General features: G+C 42.8%; 1 non-coding gene across 1 annotated transcript; it reads right to left on the bottom strand.

The window, feature by feature from the left end:
- Positions 1-5,494: 5,494 nt before the first annotated feature.
- Trnas-gcu (transfer RNA serine (anticodon GCU)) lies at positions 5,495-5,576 on the bottom strand. Its single transcript has one exon. It is a non-coding gene; the product is annotated as a tRNA-Ser (tRNA).
- Between the last annotated feature and the right edge of the window lie 422 nt (positions 5,577-5,998).

Genomic DNA, 5,998 nt, shown 5'->3' with positions numbered 1-5,998 from the left:
ATTTTTTATTTTTTTTTTAAATGTTTGAATCAATATCACAATGATCGTAATAAATCGTAATAATCCTTTAAAATATGTAGAAAACAATGAAAAATTGTGAGACGAGCCCAAACAAATATTGGAATCCCAACAATTAAATCGTGTGAAACCCTGGATTGTGCCGCAAATGCCACTTTATAATGTTATCTATAAAGCAAAAATCAACTCAAGAGTCAAATCAAACCAATTTAGTCGAAGCACCGTTTGAAATTGCCTCGTTAGTCCTTTTCGGAGGTATGTTAAAGTTAATAAGGTAGCTTAACTACAAAAAAATATATATATTTTCAAAAGCACATATCTCCGCGTAACTCGTATAAGTCCGGCAAAACCAACAACCGGTAAATGCAACAAATCTTATCTACACAATAAAATAAATGTTTTAATATTATGTTACAATTAACGTGAAATACCATTATTTATGTACTTAATTCTTACTTCCATTAATAACAAAACATAGAGAGAAAAAGTGTGGCTAGCTCCATTTAAAAGCATTGCTATCCAGTTAACTAGCTAATGAAGATGAATTGAAGATTTTTCAACAACGGACTACCTCCCGTTGATTCCGTTTTCAGTTTCGTTATCCATCAATTGCCATCCCAACCCCCCCATTACGTCCCAATCGAGAATAGATTACATCAAACGCCGAATGCTCGCACCGATGGATTACCACCATTCGGCCACGGTACATTATGAAAGACTTTCGGAAGCGAAAACGATCCAATCTCAATCACTGGTCACTGGTCACTTCAACCCCCCTCTTATCACCCAAACTCTCCCTTTCCCTTTTTCACCCCCTGTCAGGTGATCAAATATATCGAAAATTGAGCAGTTGGAATGTCCCGGGCAGTCCCCCGGAGCAGGAGGCTAATAAGGCGCGCGCATGACCCGCTCATTATGACCGTTTCGAGCCCGGGACGGCGGCGTGTCGGTGTTTGTGAGATGCAAATAATTATCCACTGCCCCCGTACCATTCGATCCGTGCGGGGGGTTTGCTTTTCATCATCACCAGACACGAAAGCGCGTTGCGATGCGTGTACGGGCAAGTGCTTTCGAGTGCTGTTTGGTTTTCGCTCTTAGCCAGCCTTTTTAAACTGATCCAGGGTGTGGTTAGTAAATTGGATTATTGGATAAGAAGGGAATGCAAACAGTGTTTCGTTCGCTTCTCTTCTACCACAGCAAGGATTCATGTTAATCATCTCTAAATCAGTGCCAATGTGCACCTTCTTTTGTTGTTGATCGTAAAAGAAATATTAATTTATAACCACGTCAGCCACGCTGCTCCCCTGCTTCCCCTGTTGGGTGAAGTAATAAACCTGGAAAGATAATTACGGTGCCCATTTCCAGTTGCCCATCCAGTTGTGCATCGTGAACGGTTTTGCGTTTGAATCAGTGTGGAAGCATATAAATGTAGCAAAGCAAAGAAAAAACACCACCCAACCCATCTTAACTCCAACTCCAAGTCGCAGCAGCGGCGTGACCGGCCAGTCCGGTCAATAAATTGTGCACCACTTAACCCGATTCTGTACTGTGCAGCAATAAAGCCATCTAATTTGCATGCATAGTGTGTTGCCACGGGAGGAAAGGGCATATGATGTGATATGATTGTCTCGTTCATCCTTGTGCATCGATTTGCGGTGCAGTGTAACGTTGCATTCGGTTTTCCACCAATTGTTGCCAATTGCTGCACAGTACTACCTTCTCGCTACCGTTCTTGTTGGATCAGATTTTTGTGGTCTTGTGTGTTGATCCGTTTTTGTAATCAAACTAGTCCAGTGTTGAGGTTTTTCCCCCCTTGTCGATAGCATCGAAAATGGATGAAAAGGTGTCGAAAACACCGAGCTACTGAGATGCGAAAACGCAACGAGCCATACAAACGAGGTTCCCTTAGCGATCCGTATCTCCCATTCTGTCTCCCAGTGCAGACGAGAACCATCAGCGCGAAAAGCACCAGAACGTAAAAAACACCCCACAGCAACAGCACAATAGCCACCCAATGGGTGGGTTTGGAAAAAAGCGGCAAGCAAGTTTCATCAGCACCGTTTATTTATATTTAATCAGATTATTTCAGGTTAATGCACAGCCCAACACCGTACACGGCCTCGGCCATCGGTTTTCCGGAGCGTTTTCTAGCTCATTGAGTTTGCGCTTGCTTGAATTGAATGCAGAATGTAGGAAAAAAAGAAAGAAACAAAGCAACTGAACTGAAACTTCCCAAAATGTGGGTGCAAGCTGGTGTGTGTGTGTGTGTGTTTGCTCTTCTTTTCGTAGGCTTAAAGATACATACTACCAGCCCTCCCACTCGCTTTTAGCCGCCACCATTCAAAGCACACATACACAAAAGCCCTTGTAATGTTTGGTGATCGTGTCGCAAGTAAAACCGCCACTGTCTAATGTGTTTAATGGGTTTTTTTACATGTTTTTCTCACTTCATTTGCTCTTCCTTTCTCTCTCTCTCTCTCCCTTATTCGCTCGATTCTCACAGAATGTTTTTACTATCGCGTTAAACATCGTGCCACCGAGCCTCAAACACAACAATTGAAATTTGAATAATTTACCAGATTATCTGGCTTTTTTGCGATGGTGTGTGCTTTGCTGCTGACTTGTTGAACAAATGTCGACTTGCAGCTTGTTTTGGCTTTGGAGGTAAACATAAACACAACAGAAAAAGGATCGATGGGTCAATTATGTTGGAGGCTGTAAGATAAACGTTGCAAGCAGAAAATGAACAAATGCTTCCGCGTTTTGCTTTCTTATCATATCGATCGCTTGTACGATTCCTTTTGGGAAAGGGAAATGGTGATTAATTTTCCTTTTACACCAGCAAAAGCGTAAACATCATGGCGTTATGAGACACTTAGGCTCGTTATATTCCTCGTTTAATAGCATTCTTGGGAGGTCGAACCTGCCCTTGCTGTGCGTAACGTTTTATGGGTGAGCTGGGAAATGAGAAAGAATTGGCAGAGTGTTAAAAGGATTCCATGCATCTTAGCAGGAAGAAAAAATTAACAGCAAAACACTGCATTTCTTATAAAAGCAAAAGTATGCTTTACCGAATCACAAACCAAAGATATATCGAGATAAATAAGCTCCAAAAGAAGAGTGTACATAAAATTAAACAGAAAGACAAACAAAAGACACAACACGCAATACAATTGTTTGCGAAGCTGTAAGAAAACGACAGACATAAACAGACTCGGCTTACTAGCAGCATGTAATATTCTCCCCTCCCGAGGGTGTTTCACATGCACGTAAAGCACACATAAAACAGCTGTCCATTTGCGCCCGGCGCGTCATGATACACACTTCACGCGATTTTGATGATAACGTACGGCTTCATCTACTAACCAGCAGCGTATGTTTTATCGTGGTCGTAGAATTTGTAGGCAAGGGTAAACGCATAACATGGTGATTGGATAATTTAAGCAAAAGAGACAGAAAATTAACCAGCTACCGTGCACCGTGGTCAATATGTAGGAAATAAAAAATTAAATTTAAGCTTTTGTACTACCACAGTGTCTTTAGTCATATTTTACTCGCGTAGAACGCGCGCGTGTTTATTAGTCCGCAACGACTACTTGGATCTTGACGCGAAGCATAGACAACGCTGATGCTTCAGATGCGCAAGTACATCATCAGCGCGTCTGCTCACGAAGCGAAAGGGACGCAACAAGAAGAACAAACGCTAGACTGCGAGTGTACTTTAGAGATATACATTCTCTTTTACCCTCGAAAGCGCAAAAGCGGAATGGAGTAGAAATATTAAAAACAAGAGATGCTCACATGTATTTGTGTGTGTGTGTGTGTGTGTGTGTGTGTGTGTGGGAGAGCTTAATTTGCTGCTAGTTTGGCTGGGGCGGTTGGTTCCCATGCCATGCGAGCGACCGTGTACTAGGTAATAAAAATTGTCCAAAGGCCTCCATCAAAGCGGGATTATCCACATTAGATAAATAAATAATTTGTTATACATAATTTGCAAATGTTGTAATGTTTTTGCTATATTTAATCCATTAAGTTTTGCTCGATTATTCACACATTTCATGAGCACGCTATTTCATGAGTATTAAACTATTACGACAAGCTAGTTGCATGGAAGATAATCTACTGCAACTCACCACAACCCAAGCGCAACAACGGAATAGACCATTTTCCAGCGGAATGCCCTAGGCCGGATCCGATGTGCATCGCATCGCTGATAAGAAAGCTTTTCCGGCAGTTTGGGTTGCATTTTCCCAGCCACCGCAAATGGGTACGTAAATTCGTAAGCCGTAATTCCGTCCAGGGTGCCATTGTGCCGGTACAGATGACAGCTTGATTCAAGCATGCAACTGTTTGCCGCCTGTCTGCGCCATCGCACACCCGGGAAGTGCACTCCCTGTGGGTCGCCCAATGAATGTGTGAACGATCACACTGGCCGTCGAGGCGCACGGGCGAGTGAGCGGCACACAACATTTGTCACAAAATCATGTTCAGCCCTAATTATGGCTTATTTTATCTGCTGTCTAATCGTACGCCACAAAACCACAAACGGCCGCACGGTGTTGCTGTGTGTGCGCTGTGGTTTGGAGGCTTAGAAACACAGCTGTGAATTCGTTGGTGCATGTCTCGTGTGGAAAGCTGCTGCTGCTGCTACAAAAAAAGGAGACAAACAAGAATAATTGACCGCACACACACAAACGACATCGTCATGCGAACTCTGGTGTGTGTTGGCAAATAAATGCTCAGTCCCGCAAGTTTAACTTTACTAGGCAGTCAAGAGCGCCTCGTGCTGCATTCATTCCATACACGGCGAGCATCTTCTTCGATGCAGTGGAACGAATCTCCGATATCCACTGCTGGCGGGTTAAATCGGTGGTACCCATACGGTGACGAAACGTGTGTGATACGTCGGTTCGATGCAAAACCCCATCGGCACCATCGCTTCCCATCATCGTCGGTAAGCAAACGAACAAACCACATGGGCATGAGATTGCGTTCGATTATCGTAAAACACTGCTGCTGCAATTTGGCTCCATTCTGTGGACCGATTGTGTACTGATGGGTCTAACGGTGCACAGCAGCACAACACGCGTGAACCATTTCACAACGTTTGTAATCGCGTGGACACCAGGGGTGTCCACTGGAACAAACTCCAGGTCCGAATTTAGTGGTTGACACCAGGGAATGACCGCTGTTGTTTGCATGGTTAACATACAAAGAGGCTTATTAATATTAACATAGTGAAAGGAGCGTTGCTGTACAGTCGGGTGTTTCAATTATACGCAATGCAGAACTGACCGGCAAGCATTAAACCGTCCCATAGCTGTCATTAAATGATATCTAATCTAGGAAGAGTGGTGACTAATTTTTTGTCATAATACGATACTTAGTTCAATCTTTTACCACCATTTAAAGTTTCTACCCACAACTAACTTAAAAAAGACACTTCGAAAAGAAGTATTAAATAAAAACTTCCGCTCGACGAGGATGGGATTCGAACCCACGCGTGCAGAGCACATTGGATTAGCAGTCCAACGCCTTAACCTCTCGGCCACCTCGTCTCTTGTGCGTGCGTGCCGTTCACAGACGAGCGGGTTGCACGATAGTACGTGAAGGGCTGTTCAATTGTTTATTTATCAGTTAATAACAACAGTAAATGTTATAAGATGAATGTGATAAGATTATTAATTTTGGAAGGATAACTAATATCCTTCACATTTTCATTAAATGCTGAAACACTTGTGTAAAAATCGTTTTACCATTTTTGCGCTTTTTGCCGTTCTGTCATAAGTTCCCATAAATGGTTAAACGATATGATATTTCCCCTTTTAAATTAAACTCAGAATTCAGGTAGTAAGACCAGTCACGATCGTACAACCACGTACACCATAACACGTACTTTTTCTCAATCCTGTCAAGCGCTCCCGTCTGCTTAACCTGATCCGATAAATACCTTTTATCAGGTTTATCAGTACCAGTCAGA

Source organism: Anopheles coluzzii, chromosome 2, assembly GCF_943734685.1.
Source record: "Anopheles coluzzii chromosome 2, AcolN3, whole genome shotgun sequence".
NCBI lineage: Eukaryota > Metazoa > Arthropoda > Insecta > Diptera > Culicidae > Anopheles > Anopheles coluzzii.
This window is presented reverse-complemented; position numbering and strand designations above follow the sequence as displayed.